Here is a 16,024-nt window from a genome sequence, read left to right on the forward strand (position 1 = left end):
TATTTCTAGAAAGCTGCTGGCTGGCAACAGCAGATTGCTAGTGATTAACAATGCTAATCGGCATCAAAATGCTGCTGCAGCCTTATGAGCACCTTTTCACCCACATTCTTCCCTCACAGCGACTAAATCCTTGAAGTCAATAGAATTAGTCCTGATCCAGGCTGGTGGAAATGAGAGCAGAATAAGCACCTTGTCGCTTCAACTGATAATCCTTGTAATAGTCTTCTTCTAAAGGAAAGCAAAAGGCACTGCCTGAAGAGGTTACCACAGCTTTCAGCTAGATTGAATATTTTACACACAAAGGAAAAGCCTTGGAGAAATTACATCAGAAGTGGATGTTTATTTTAGTTTGGTTGTTCTGACATTACTGAGCAACTCTAGCTTTGCCTCAGGCCAAAAGCATATTATATAGATGAAAGGCCAATACTTTATCTAGCCAGCCTGATCACAATTAGGATAGGACTAAGCAAGAGCAAATTTTTAAGATGTTAATAGTTGCAGTATTTTAAAAGATTCAAAGAGCTGAGGTATTCTTTGTGCTTTCCTTTGTATGGAGTATATGCTTCAGGACTACTGGCAGCCAATATACTAAATGAGACACAGCAGGCATTGTGGTGGCTGCTGTTTTTGTGATCTTCTCCAGGTCAGCTGGGTTAACAGCCCCAGAAGTACACATCTGTATCTGAAGCACTAACCACTACTAGGGACCGCTGCACATGAGACATAAATGCAACACAGCACAGCTGTCACAGGCATTAAAATTTTCTGAACTCTGCTTTGTATTCCAGTGGTTGATCCTGTGGAGAAGGACACATAACATGTAGTCACTGGACAGTAAGCTAGTAGTCAATTTTTTCCCACATTAAACACCCCTTTATGGATGTTTTCATCTCACAATATCACTGGGCAAATGAAAACTGGTTCACCTATTTTTCATCAAAAGGCACAAAATTTCAAACCAACTCACCCGGGCCATGGAGGAGAAGCAGGTATGGGAACCTGCAGATCAGATGATGTACAGCAACCTGTTATCTTCAGTGACTTCTTCACATGAAGAACTCTCGTGAAGTTCTGCTGTATTAACACCACACAACTGGGAAACCCATTTTCAGTTTACATATGAGAAACAAGAATTCAGTCAACTCTAGAGATTTATGAGCCCAAAGACTAAGCCACTAACCTTCCTGCTATTGTTTTATCTAAGAAAATCAGTTTCAGCAGTTAGCCTTTTTCTTCCTTGTAGTGGTTTTGGTTTGCCAATCTGAGATTTCCCAGCCAATGCATCAATTAGATATAGTGGGTTTTGTGCTGGCCAAATGCCAGCGCATCTACTAGAATCATTTACTCATTTTCTGCTCTGATATAGGATTAAGCAGAGAGCAAAGCAGGCTCAAACTTTAAAAGGTATACAGAAAACTTTATTTAAAAAAATTAAAAGAAAACTAAGAAATCAGAATAAACCTTCAGAACACCTCTACTCCCCTCACACTTTCTTTTCTTTACAATGTAAAGAGACAAAACCTGGGACTTTCAGTTTACCACCTCTAGAATAATCTTTCTTCAGTTTTCTTATGGAGAGGAGTCTCTCTTGCCATTCCATGGAGACTTCTCCACAAGAAACAGTTCTCTTGTGGCTTTTCATTTCCATGAACAGCAGCCACCTGGAAATCTGCAATGGTGAAGTTCCTCCCATCTTTTTTCAGCCTTCCCACAGCTGCATTCATGGGTCATGCCAGCTTATTGGGGTGCTATTTTAAGGATGTGCTGCTGAAAAACAAAGGTTCTCTTCATCTATCTCTGAGGTTATCTTCAGCTCCAAGAACAGAGGTCTTCTCCTTCTTCTTCCCTGGGAGCAAAGGGTCTTCATCACCTTTACCTCTCTCTATTCAAACTTCTCATTTGGATCACACCTACTCCAACATATGCTTCAGTGTGGATGCCTCTGTTCATGGCTGTGGTTAGAACTATATTCCCCCAAAATACATTCCATGAGTTACAGGGAAAAAGTCTGATGTATTGATCATATCTTCAGCCTAGTCTTAGAAGAGAATTTCAGCCCAAGACTAAGGCATCTCCTCATTCTCCTTCCATCTGGGACTTGACTCCTTCTTCACTGACCTTTGTGTCTTCATGCTGTTCTTCAGTTATTCCATTTCTCTCACTCTAGAGAGGATTGAGGTCTACAGGTGTCATCTGTGCACTAAAAGAGTTAATCTTACCCAAGCCTTGCATGAGGGACTGGCCTCTCGCAGTTGCTCCTGCGATTCCCACTGGGAGCGGCCTTGGAGGCTCGCAGCATTGATTTCGGCTGCATAACCTCCTGTGGTACCCGGACGGCTCTTTTCAGCATGATTCCAGCGGCCACGCTGAGGGGCTGTGTGGGAACCCAGCGGCAGCAGGAAATGGCCAGGCAGACGCTCAGGAGCCCATGCTGTGGCCCAGCCCAGCGCTGCTCCCGGGCCCGGCAGACCCCAGCTCAGCGCGGGCTGGGATGAGTGTTGGCAGCATGGCAGCGGCCGCGGCCCGGCCCAGCCCCACCAGGCCGCGGCAGGGAACTCCTCTCTTCAAAAGCCGGAAGGAAGAGAGCTTTTTCTAGGGTTGTTTGGTTTAAAATGTGAACCTCACAGAGGCGTGTCCAGCTCTTTAACTGGGTCATCAGCATGCCTATTCTGAGAGACAACTAGCAATTGGTTTTTGCCGGGCACAGAGGAAGCTCTTAGCAGTATCTCTTAGAAAATCACTTCCGTGGCTGGCTCACTTCCTCCTCACCAAAAAAATCAATTAATATAAAACCAGCACATTCCTCCAGTGAAAACTTGATCATTACTCTTTTGACACTAAAGTGCGCATCAATCTCTGCAATATGAAGCCTGGAATAATATATTAGGACCTCAAGTGCTTGTTGAAGTGGTCTGTGAGATAAAATCAGACAGATGTCATTGCCAATACCTGGCTGGTAGGCCAAGTAAGACGGTGATGTATCCACTGATCTGCTTTCAGTCTGTTTGATTCTGAGCATATTTTGGAGAAAGAAGGAAAATAGAACATTCCCATGATATTCTCCAGTAAAGAGGAAGAAAAGAACCAGAAATGCATCAGTAGGCATCATAATAAGCACTTGAGAATCAATAGCGATAGCCTGATGTCTGTAATTCCTCCAGAGCACTATAACAGCAGAGCCCCTGAAATGTAACTCCACTTGATCTTTCCACTGTTTACTTATGCTCTGACATCTGAAAACATTTGTATTCTTGTTTCTTATGCTGGACATCTTGCTCTGGGCATAGGTTGAAACATCTGCATGCTGTGAGGTAATATATATTGGCATATGGTATTACAGTAATAACAGATTACATTTTTCTTTTGTTGTATTTGATAATAGAGATGCTGAAACTGTTAACCCCAGTAGGACTGGATCTTCTCTGTTGTTCTCCTCCTACTACTGAATGCCTCCACACTGCTCTCCTCTCTGTCTGTGAATTGCTCCTGATCAATAGCTATTGATCCTCTCTATCCCTTCCTTCTATAATTTGGTCATTACTAACAGCTGAAAGCCTTCTCCACAGCTCATTACTAGCTGTTTTGAAATTACAACTAAAAGCAGAGCTGACTGAGACACTCTCTGAAGCAAGAGAAAGAGAAAGAGCAGGAGAGCATTCTCCTGCAGGAAGAGTCACAGGATCTCGTATTCTTCCATACCTGTTTCAGTTAAACATTTTCTTCCTGCTCCCTTAGTAGTTCTCAATCCCATACTTGTAGAGCTGGGAATTTGGGCACTGCTGCTGCTGACACAGTGTTTGGGCTAAACTCAGGCACCAATGCTGCTCAGTAATTCTTGGATCAGAATTATCTTACCAAAAAAATCTTGGTTGATCTTAGAAAACTGTGGTGGTGACTGAAGCAATAGGGGTACTTTCACACAGATTTATCCAGCAACATTAGTATATAACTATTTAAACAGTTCTCTGAATTGCAGTAACTGGTCAAACCTGTTCTAACAATACCTTCTGGCATTGATAGCAAGCAACTCCAGTGAAGCTGCTTCTGGAGGGGAGCTGATATTTCAAATGAAAGTATTTGATATTAGTTTGGACTTTCTCCAGGCAACTGTAAATTATTTTTGGGACAGGGCAAAGTCCTTCAGCTATCTCCAAGATCAATCATCATTCTTAGTTTGCAGCATTCAGTATATTTTTTTCCCACCTTAGCAAGACATATCATTGTAGGGAGATTGTTTATTACCACCGTGTAGTTTAACACAGCTGTTAATGACTTGTGACTTCCTCATGCAGTCAGGCAGAGAAGACTTGTTTCATACTAAACAGGTAAGGTAAATTTAAACTAGATGATTCCAAAAAGGGTGGGCATTAAGGGAAGTTAAGATAATTTTATATATTGAAGTAGTGAGGGCAAAGCATGGGAGGAAAACAGCAATACATTGGGAGCTCTCAGTGATTACTTGGAAGATTTGTATTCAAGAAATGACTGGATATGGCACTTAATGTCAATCTAGTTGACAAGGTTGGGCTCAATAATCTCAGAGGTCTTTACTAACATAAATGATTCTGTAATTCTGTTAGACAAGAAAAACAGCTCGATAGGAGTTCTAGAAAAATGTCAGTAAGAAAGTTCTTCTGCCTCTCCAGTTCAAACAACTGAACTACATGAACATACGGATTTAAACAAGTCCTCCCTTTATGTAATAGCAACATTGGCTGGAGTGGAGGGATGATGCAAATGAAAGCTTTTTGTAACATTTTACAAGAACCTCATTTCACTGGAACAGGTAGCAAACTGGTATTTGCAATCAATCTGGTTCCAGTAATTAGAGGGATCTTCTAAATCTACTCCTTAGTGGCAAGAGACTTCATTTACTTGCTAATTAAAGGCTCTTTCTTAAGCTCTCTCAGAAGAGATACTAAAAAAAAAAACAGTAAAAAGAAAAGAAAAAAAGAGAGAATGAGAATGCAGGGCTGAAAATACTTCTTAGACTCTAACCAAAAGAAGAGATTTTACATTGATCCACTAGCCCATGTGAGCCTCTGTTTTGAAATGTCTTATTTCCTTTGATAGAGATGAGGGTGAAAGGGAAGATGCATGTGTCATAACAGCTTCCTGGACACAACTGAGCTTACCAGAGCCCTATGCCCCAGCAGTGGTGGCACACCTGGGCTCTCTCTCATATGTCCTGGCTGCATGGCAGGTCACGCTGTCATCAGTGCTGCAGGGGACAGTCCAGGTACTCCTAGGCAGGTACTATACAAGAGAGGTGGAAAGGCAGTAAGGGACTAATTAGCATAGATGCAATATTAGCACAATTTTATGACAGTTAGACTGATCAGGGGAAATGTATGTATGTGATATCTTTACATGTCAAGATATTTCACTTAGAACAAAATTTCTTGTGTTTTGTTCTAGCCATCCAGCTCATTATCTTTCAGACTAAGGTGGTCCAGAAGTCTGCACGCTATTTAAAATCAGAACTTGTTTCTGCCCCACACCACAAACTTATTTTTTAACCCCCTGTTATTGTAGCATAAAACAGGAAAAATTACAGCTTGCATGGTTATATCCCTGTGTCTCCTTCTATTCAAGTGATTGCTCAGTAAAATCACCCACACAAAATTCTCTGTCCCTCTTTGCCAATGTGGAACATGAAGTCTTTCAAAGTGGACTTGTAAGAACAAATACATAAGCAACTATCTGGTTCCTGGGATCTGTGTCAATGGGCATAAAGTAGATATATCAGCTAGGGGAGCATGTTTGGGCTGTTCTTAGATCCTAATGTTAAGCTGCAAAATCAGACTTCCCAAAGCGAAGAAAGATATTGATAAGGCATCTAATCAGTTGTGGAAAGTTCTTTCAGATTCAGTGCTAAATTGTGTGCTGGGTGTCATTCAGTCAGGCAGAATTGAGTTGTCTTCCTGCTCCAAGCCAACAAGAGCTCAGGTCAGTACTCTCAACAAGTTGCTACTACTCCAGTTAATACAGTCTGACCCCCTACGAGGTTTAATTCCTTAGATTTAGAATAATGTTATCTATCTCCACACAGCTTTCTGTCAGTCCAGGCCACGAAAAGAAAAAATAATAGTCTAGCCACAGAATATAGCACTAACTGTAAATTATGTATAGTTTGTTGTTAAAAGAATGGGGCTGCATTCATCTTAAAGGTAATACTCTGAACATTTGCAGTGATTTACTGCATAATAAAATATTTAATTTGATAATACTTATGTAGCTCACAGCCTGGATTAGAAAGATTTATTCAAGTCCAACGCAGACGTCTCTTCTGCCCTGTGCAACTTCTTACTCCATCCTTATCAGCGTACAAATGAGTGAATTCAAACAGTGTGCTGAGCATACATGGGTACTGCAAAGGATAGCTGAGTATGAGGACAAGGGTACTTTCTGTGTTTACACCTGTATTTAGAAATGTGTATATACACACATGCTGGTAAGCTTTGATTCAGAGAAGTCAATTGAATGTGAGAAAAAGTGCAATTTATTGGGTCTTCGATTCAAAGGAAGTTAATTTCAGGGTTCTCTAAAGAGCCTGTTCTTGCATACCAGCTCTCCCTTCCCAGAAAAGTCCAATTTCCTGCCTGTGTAGTCCTAACCTTCCTGTGGAACGCTTGGGAAGCAGACTTCAGCCAGCTACCTGCAGTGCTCAGTGAATAAGGACAGTGACAGGGCACCACTCAAGAGACACTATGATGCAACTCTATGAAGAAAGCCTTCAACTACTGTAATAGCTGTAATACATCAGCAGGTAAGTGTGAAAACAGGATAAAGTTTGATACAAAAGCATCTTAACTGCTTGCATTTTGTACCAAATCATCTGCCTTTTTTTTCATATGGTAAAATCTGTCTGAGTATTTTAAAATAGAGGCTACATAAAAGAACTCAAGACACAAGTTGTATGGCAGTGTTCCCTATACTGGTTATGTTCACAATCCTGAATTCAGCAGAAAACTACACTCCTGGTCTTCTGAGGACTATCTGCCTTATTCCCAGTTCTTGCTGTCTCATAGTGATTTGCTTTTCCAGCAGGAGTAGTCTCCTATCTCTGCTCTCTGGTCTCTGTATAGTTGTCACTGTTGGGAAGTTTCTTTCTCCACCAGTTAGGTTAGCTTTTGCAAAGCTCTACCTCAGTTTCCTCTGTCCTTTCACATATCTCCTCTAAGTAATTCTGCTTATTTAATCATACCTTTGGACTCCTTCCTCATTCATAGGAGGGAAGTGTGACAGACAAATAAATCTTCAGCTGTCGTCACTTCTCCCCTGGCAAGAAGAAGAACTGACAACCAAGGCTTTTCCCACGGCTGAGCAAACTAGAACCCATGGGCTACACGTTTGCCAGTAAATTAAACCACTAATCTGTTGTGCTTAATTGCTACAACAGGTCTAGGCATACTTTCTGCCAGGGCAAATTTATATTCTCCTAAATTTACTAATTTACAGATATTACTGATTGAGTAGTAGATTCAGTTCTTGTAACAGGATGTTTTTACCTCTTCACTGCATACTTTTCAACAGGAGTGATCTGTCTCAATTCACTGATCAAAAACTGCTCACAACATGCAAAAGGCAAAACCTGCTGTGGTTAAAGTCAGCAAAGTGCAATGCCATGCAGCTTGTTCTGTTTGTGTAAGTAACTCCAACGCCCAGCATCAATCAAGAGGTGAAAGTTGCTGACAAAGGCCACCTTTCATGGAACATTTCCTCATCCCACCATTTTCTCAGCCCTTTGTTTCTCCCCTGGGAAACAAGAAGCTTTTATGTTTTGCTCTCAAATTCTCCAAAAGAGTATGTTTCCCAGCAGTGTCTAATGAAGTCCCCTTGGAGCACATCACAGTTCTCCATAATCTTCTGGTGATGAAGCCTCATCCTTCCAATATTGGCAGGGAAGAGTGTAGAGAAGTCACAGAGCATGCCCTCTGTAAGATGTCCTCAGCAGCAGTCACATACAGCTCAATCTCCTCCTTGCTGACAGCAGGGACAGTCATGCAGTACACAACTCTTAGCCAAACTCTTCAATACTTTATCATGAACTGAACTGAAAGCATAAGGCTATTCAAAGCAAGTTATATTGTGTGGAGGAAGGGCAGTCCTCCAACAGGCTCCCTCCTTGGAGATCTGTCCCCCAAGATAAGAAAAAACTACTTAGTCATGATGACTAAGCTGTGGACCCCTTGCTGCTTCGGGACCCCATATTATCTCCTTGTAAACTATTGGTCATTTTACCCCAGTCTCAGACCATTGGTCCTTCTCCCAGTTCTCCCCTTCCCTATAAAAACCCCAGCTTTTGCCCAGTTCAGTGGAAGTCATCACTGGACCCCTTCGCTGAAGCCTGCCAATAAAGGACCCCGTGGAATGCTACACGGTCTCCCATCTCTCATCTGTGCACAGCTGGGGTAACCCATGAGAGGAGCTGGGCTGATCTGAGCTGATCACTACAGAACTGAAATCACATCTAAAAGAGCTGATCATTTGAAGCCTCAGACTGCTCATAAGAGTTACCCCTGGCGGGAAACTGCCTGAGACTCCCTGGACAGCCGTTCCTTGCAGGACTCCTGTCCAGGATAGTTGGTGACAATGCTGGGAGTCGGAAAGACCTCTGAACCAGCCACCAACAATATTCAGCACTTAGGAAGATGGCTTCCGGATGGGAGACACAATTTCTTATTCTTCATAAATTATGTGGTAGCACAACCTGTTGCTTCCACTCTTTTATTCTACATAACCAAAAGTGAAGTTTACACTTGATTATTTAAGCAGATGTAAGATTCTTAGCAATGACAGTTAGACTTCAATCTCATTGGTTTGCAGTCAGGAATAAGTACTGCAGGGAACATGGGCTTATATAATGGTACATTTTCACAGTGTACACACTCCTGCAGATCTAAATACTGCATGTATTTTGGTAGACATAGTAGTATCAGAGATTTAAAAAAAAAAAAAAATCTCTCAAGCTAAGAAGTACCAATTTGCATAACTTAAATGCCACATTCAATGTTGCCAGCAAGTTTGAGATTTTTCCATTGGAGGCAGAGAGATTCCAGCTCCTAAATACCTCTTGCAGGCCTTCTTAACAAAAAGCACCCTGAAGTTAAGAAGGCTGCAGAGAGATTATGTATGATCAGATGAAAGCAGGATTAGATATGAATATCTGAATCACACTAAGTGATACCTGACGGAGGCTGGAAACTGAAATTCATATACAGATGTTCTGCACTGATCTGATAGTCCTACAGCTCATTAAACCCTTTGTAGCTCAGGCCTGTGGCACTATGATCACATTTCTTTAATGCAAAGAGATAGAAGTGAACATTTTAACTATTTTAAGTTATATTTTTTTTTAATAGCAAGTATCTTGAAGAAATAATATCCAATTTTTTGGTTGAAAATATATATTTTTCTAGCTGTAGTGGTTCAAAAACAAGAGGTAGAAGATTGTGGCTGGAATTCATGAAGAAGGGAAACAGTATAAATCTAAGTGTTGAATGTTCAAGGGCTCTTCCCTACAAAATTCTCCTTGTTCTGAAAGTATTTTTACCCACATAGAGCTGTTTGAGAGAAGGTTTGTGGGCAATGGCCACAGCCAAGGCACCCTCCACATTTATTCCTTTTTCCGCAAGAAGTTTTGGAAGTGTCAAAACAAAACACGCAACTAGTTCTTTTTTCCTGATCTATAACACAGGCTATAACACTGAGCTGATGGATAAACCATGTCTTCTACTATTTGTGTCAAACACAATACACTATTTACTCACTTGCTAATAAACTTACACCTCCTAGAAAAGCCTCTCATACTGTAATTTTAGAATTTTCAACACCTTCTCTGCCTACAATATATCAGTGCCAAAAGAATGCACAGTTAGCGAGATTTGTACTTTGTTGGCTGTAGGTCTGCACACGTCGTGCTCTGTTTCACACCCCCATTTCCTACTAATTTCTTTGTGAGCACTGCACTACCAAAAGGATTCAGAATCAAGATCCAGCTACAGGCACAAAGTGTCCCTTACTGGATAACAGCAGGAAATATTTTCCTTCCAAACAATACAGATCTTAATATATTTTCTAATCAACTGCCCCCCATCTCTGTCCTTTGGAAAGATACAACCTGTCTAAAAAATAACAATAATTTTCTGGTGCCTTATCACAAAAACATTGATCCTTTCTTTATTGTACTATGAAAGCACGTACCTGCATGTGGTGGAGCAGCAGACTTGTATACATGATCAATATATTCAGGGTTCATAGACTAAAAGTCCTTGTAAAAGAATCACAGAATTATTAAGGTTGGAAAAGACCTCTCACATCACCAAGTTGAACCATTAAGAAGACACAATATATGGAGTTTGTGATTTGATAAAGACTGCCCGCTCCACAAGAGACACTAAATTCAGTGGGTATATGATAATACATTGTTCTTAATTTAGTACCAAATCTTGGTTATATGGGTCAGAGGTAGCCTCTACTAGTTTAAATAAATCATATATATATTCATTGCAAACTGCAATAAAACATCCTTTCTACTATTGTGCCACTTCAGCAGACGATTTTAAAAAGAGAAACATCTGTCTATATTTAAAATATAGCTAAATTGAAGAGATATATGACCTGATGGGAGAGAGTGGAGACATATCCAGACTCCAGAGCAGGGCCCAGTGACAGCATAAGAAACAATAGGCACAAACTGAAATATAACAAATTCCACTCCTACATATGCAAAAATATTTTACTGTGACAGTGATAAAACACTGGTTGCCAAGAATGGTTGTAGCATATCCATTCTTGTAGATACACAGACCTTTGGACATGAGCAATGACCATGGCCATGGTATGACTGACCCTGCTGGAAGCTGGGGTGGAGGTTGGACTGCACCTTTTCCAGAGGCCCTTTCCAATCTCAGCCCTCCTGAGATACAGTGATTGTGTGATGCTTGAACATGCTGGATAGGCACTCATTTTCAATCTTCATACCAATAAAACTACAAAATTATTATGTGCACCATTTTCCACTTCAAGACTTCTGTCCTTTACTGCAGGCTCAGGTGAAATATGAGGTGGAGAAAGAGCATTTCCCAGAGCTGCTGGCAGACGTAACTCTGGCACTGGTTACAGAATGCTACAGGAGAGGCAGTACACAGTCTCAGTAACTTCAAGGAAAATCACTCATACCCAGGAAAGCAAAGAAAAACCCCTCAAAGTTATCTATGTCACAGGTTCCTGCTGCAAGATTTCTCACACCTGCTGTCATGCATTTTATCAGGTGCATCCCTGCAGGATGCTGAGCTAGAGTAACAACCAGTCCAACTGTAGCCCTAGTCCAAGCATCTGATTCCAAGATAAGCTAGTGCTAACAGCACATTCACTGAGCACATCTCCATCAGATCATGTCCAACAGCAGCAGAAAATGGGTAGATCACTAGTTCTCATCGCCATAAGAACAGAAAGAAATAAATTTAGTATTTTTGCGTCTAGTTCTTCACAAATATTGTGAACTCTCAGACTGGGCTGTCAAGATCACTAAGAGGGTAGTCTCTTCCTATTTTTTCTGAGAAGAAAAAAGAAACATCATCTCCCTCTCTTCCAATACAGTTCTTGGAAAACTACTGGGAAGTATTTTATTTGTTTTTTAAATGCACACATCACTGTCTAGACAGGGAAATATTCAGTGAACACTTATGTTTCTGCATTATATGAAACTAATAAAGCATATTAAAGAAACTAATATAGTGTAATGAGAAAAGAATGCTAGATAAATTTTGACAATGACAATCTAAAAGTATTAAAATTCTATTGTTTAGATAGGATTTGTAGTAGATAGTCATTGTAGTTGATTTCTGCCTATTGTATTGCTCGAACACCCTCAAGTGAAAGTAAAATCTGTTTGTCCATGGACCAAACCTTTTGATGGCCTCAGTAAAAAATTACACAGTTTGGCTCTTTCTCAACAGTTCATTTTAAAAGTCTGCAGTGCTCCATCATGAAATTGTTTCCTGTTAGCCTGTGCCTCAATCCTGCAAGTGATGCATGCTAACATTGTGGTCTCTGAATTAATCCACTGAACTCAAAAGGAATACTCAGGCTGTATGAAGTTTAGCACATACAGACATGCTTTCAGGGTAAAGACTTTGAGATGACAGGGGGAAAGCTAACGCATTTTATAGGACAGCTTTTAACCAGATTAACTTAACAAAGATAGGGGGGAAAGAAAGGTTTTGTCTGTTTTAGAGATCAAAATTAATCCATTATTTACCTTTCCTACAAAGTTAAAAATTATTGTTATATCTTTTTTTTTAAATATTCTTATTATGGGAGCTTGTGATTGTACCAATTGTCTAAGCAGCCAGCTAGTTTGTCTCTGAATTTATAAAACCCATACCACAGTTTTTAATGGTTTGGAGGGGGTTTTACCACAAATACTATTTTCATGCTTGTAATTAAAGCAGGAGAAAGAAATTGGTTGTACTTCTAAGGACCAAAATAGCTGCAAAGAGTGAGAAAATGTGCCTCAGCTTATTGGCAGCTACACCTGTAATTATCTGAAGTTGAGCCTCAGTGTAGAGTCAGAATCCAGGTCCATGTTGCCAGTTTCCGAGGCTGCAGACAGCTCTGTCATTTTTCCCATTTTCTGCCTGTGGTCTCAGTTAAGAAACACTAAGGAGCAGCTCAACAAGACCCAGCATGAGACTTGAGGTAGATATGTTCTACCCTTTCATGACAGCAAGATGGACCATAGATGTCTATGGGTTTTTAATCAAGAAGTTAGTATTTTACTGTAGAGACCTATTTATTCTGCTGTAGATATTTATTTGTCAGATAAAATAACTTCTAAATAGAAACCAAAATGCACTATGTGAGGTCAACAAAGTAGAGTTGCTTGACCACAAATGTCATGTTTTCTTGGAGGAAAAGTGCATGACAGAAAATGATTTTTTTTCCCCTCCAGTCTTGCCCAAATCCAGCAACTGTGAGCACTGAAGAAGCCCCACAGAATCTTTTCTGGATTCCAAAGAAACTTCCTCTAGCATCTTGGAGGCTATTAGGTCTGCTCCAACTCGAAGAAAGTTCCTATGTTTCTCAAGATGCCACTCCTATTATCAAAATCTACATCCCTGGGCAGAACCAAAGCATCTCCCACAAGAAGCTGCTTTTAAGCCAAGCAGATGGTCCTTCATCCCCCAGTACCCAGCACACTGCAATGCTCTGGCCAGGAGGACACAGACAGCTGGGTTTCCCAGCCCCTGTCAAGTCACAATTTAAAAAAATGTTCCACTTTTGTATAGAAAATCAAGTAAGCTGAATGTCCATCACAAGAAAACTGGCAAATCTGCAAAAAAACCACCGGGTGATGAAAGACAGACTTCACTGCTCTCTGACCAAAAGGGAGGTATTTTCACCAGTGTGGGAGGTGGGGAGAGGGAATTGCTTGTGCAACTCAAATTGTTTTGCTGAAAATGCAAAGTAACCAATAACTCAAGACATAAAGTACCTTCAGTAACCAGGAAAGTGTTTGGAGACTCATAAGCAAGGCAGTCCCTTGTGAGAGCATCTGCATCCACCCAACTATTTCAGAACCCCATTTGCAGGACCAGACATAAAAGGCATCCTTCAGGGAGAAGAGGACATACAGAGGACACACATCAACACTGATGACTAGCCCTTTTACAACCAACAAAGCCCTGGCTAACACATCACATCAGGTGTTACCTTATGACACAACTACTTCCATGGTTTTTGACCAGTTAACCAGAAACAGCTAAGCACAGATCTGTGCCACACAGGGATGCAAACAGTTAATAGCTACAAGCTGTGTGGCTGAGACATACAGGTAGACCAGGACAAAGGCAGATATTCCTCAGGATTATCAGGCCATGGTATATAGTTCTTGGACCATATTCAGTGGCAATATATAAAAGCTTTTTACCTCCCTTCCTCTTAATCCTGCAATATTCACTGCTCCCTGTCTAACTATAAGGGCTGGGGCAACAGCTCCACAAGGAATTTACACAGGTATGGACAAGAAGAGCAAAGATGGGATGAGGGAAAGGAAAGCATACATTCACTTGAAAATGACAGCTGGGTGTATCCTTTGTACTCAGGGACACTTCCACCAGCCACTAGTCTCCTCTCACACAGCTGCTTCCCAGTCCTTGAACCAAGCCACTCCAGCCAGCCATTCACCCTGGGAGGAAGTCCACATTGATTGAGTCCCCTTATTGGACCCCCAAGCTTTAAAACACTCTTTCCAAGTGTTTTAAGACAAGGTGTTTCTTTTCTCGAAATGGAAAAGAAAGCCTATTGTCATTAAGATAAAAGGTCCAATCTGCATCTTTCTTTTGCTCAGTACCTCTCCATACTGGGAGGGATGCCAAGGAGCAGGATAACATTTTAAGCCTGTGTAAACACTCTGCTACCAGCAGTTCCCTAAACTTGTCTGCTTCCTATCAGTGCTCTTTAGGTAAAGAGTAACCATCTGCCTGAAAGAATTATTGTTCCTCACTGCTATGTAAAAAGCCAAGTTGCTTATTTTTATCTAATGGCACTTCCTTCATATTTCTTTTAGACCTAGTTCTGTTAGTCTTGGGAGACAGTATCTCTGTGAATAGTTTAACTCTTCTCAAGCCAATTAACAACATGAATGAGATGACAAGTTTTCACAGCCAATCTCACAAGGCAGCCTGACATCTTGTTGATTGGTGCAGTGTCCCCAGTGTCTCCAGGAGAAGGTGCTGGGAGAACTGAGGAGGCTCTGCTGTACTCTACTTCTGTTGCACCCTTCAACAAATCCACCATGCCCCAGCTTTTCAGCCTCAGGCTGGGACTAAGTGTTTTTGCTCCTTAAAAAATCTGTTGTTGGGATGAAACGTGATGAGGTATGTTAAAATCTCCTGGAAAGAGCTGCAGGTTTGTAAAATCTTGGTTTGTATTTGTGACTTTGGCTAGTATAAATACATAATTGCAATTAAGTAACAGAGACATAGGATTTACCTTTGAATCAGAGCATGAACTATGACCCACAAATTCCAGAGTGATTACAAAATATCTAATGAACTTCATCTACTACCAAGTGCTCAGAAATTTAATGTTGGTCTGATAACATAAGGATTAGGAGGGGTCTTGGAAGAAACTCCTGTGACTTTGCCTCCTTCATAGGTACCCATTGCTTGAGAGATACAGATTATGGTTTCCAGGGTAACTAGATGCACACATACACATACACAAACACATAAAAAAGGACACATTGTCTAGTTTGGTTTCCTGACAGTGTCAGGGCATTTTCTGGCCAGTAGCATTGCCTAAACATGATTATGAAAGAGATTTGTAATTTATTTAGCCACTTACTTTAATTCACAGTCACGCCTTATGTACCATGTTTTGTTTTAAGGGTAATTCTCATATTTAAATGTGCAGTTTCTAACGAACAGTGAAACTTGAAAGTTCACAGACCATTATTAAAGACACACAGAAGACAGATGGTCTTTGTGTACATTGTGTATGTGCATATGTTACTACTGAGTGAGTTTGGCTTTGTGTCACCCACAAACATAAAAATTGCAATAAACATGAGACTTTTCTATAGTATTTATGTTTCTGTATGGTTTACATGCATACACACACCCAGATGACAGACCATTGCAGATCACAGCCTTTCACACTATGGAGGCGAGTAAATTGTGTAGGTGTAAGAGGTGTAAGGGCCAAAAATGAGGCCATGCTGGGTAAAACTGGGCACTATTGATTCTTTATAACAGAAGTGCAATTTGGTGTTTGCCAGCCAGGGTTATGGGCACATGTATGTGTTCCCATGTGCACACTTGTGCTGTGGCTCTGATAGAGTTCTGCTCCATTTTCCTTTTTTTAAACCAGACACCATGCACCTGCTGCAAAGCCCACAAGGCACTGTCACCAGCAAGGCTTTGGGCGCACCAAACATTTTCCACCTTCAGTGGGGACGCTCCTACCTTCTCTCTGCACTTCCAAAGCTTCATGTCACTGCATCTAAAGAAGCTGC

General features: G+C 40.9%; 2 long non-coding RNA genes across 3 annotated transcripts in view; one reads left to right on the forward strand and one right to left on the reverse strand.

Annotated features, from left to right (window-relative positions):
* Window positions 1–2,488, reverse strand: part of LOC111940652 (uncharacterized) — a 16,898-nt gene extending 14,410 nt beyond the window's left edge. The window contains exons 1-2 of the long non-coding RNA XR_015280030.1: window positions 1,543–2,488; window positions 968–1,093 (exon numbers count right to left, since the gene is read on the reverse strand). This is a non-coding gene — a long non-coding RNA (uncharacterized LOC111940652). The remainder of the gene's footprint in view (window positions 1–967; window positions 1,094–1,542) is intronic.
* On the forward strand, window positions 2,263–15,594 carry LOC111940653 (uncharacterized). Of its 2 annotated transcripts, XR_015280031.1 has the most exons (4): window positions 2,322–3,311; window positions 5,858–5,949; window positions 6,571–6,769; window positions 12,959–15,594. It is a non-coding gene; the product is annotated as an uncharacterized LOC111940653 (long non-coding RNA). The 2 variants fall into 2 exon arrangements; XR_002869591.2 differs by lacking the exon at window positions 5,858–5,949 and having other exon boundaries at window positions 2,263–3,311.
* The last annotated feature ends 430 nt before the right edge of the window (window positions 15,595–16,024 follow it).

The sequence above is a fragment of the Cyanistes caeruleus genome, chromosome Z (genome assembly GCF_971803275.1).
Source record: "Cyanistes caeruleus chromosome Z, bCyaCae1.hap1.1, whole genome shotgun sequence".
Taxonomy (NCBI): domain Eukaryota; kingdom Metazoa; phylum Chordata; class Aves; order Passeriformes; family Paridae; genus Cyanistes; species Cyanistes caeruleus.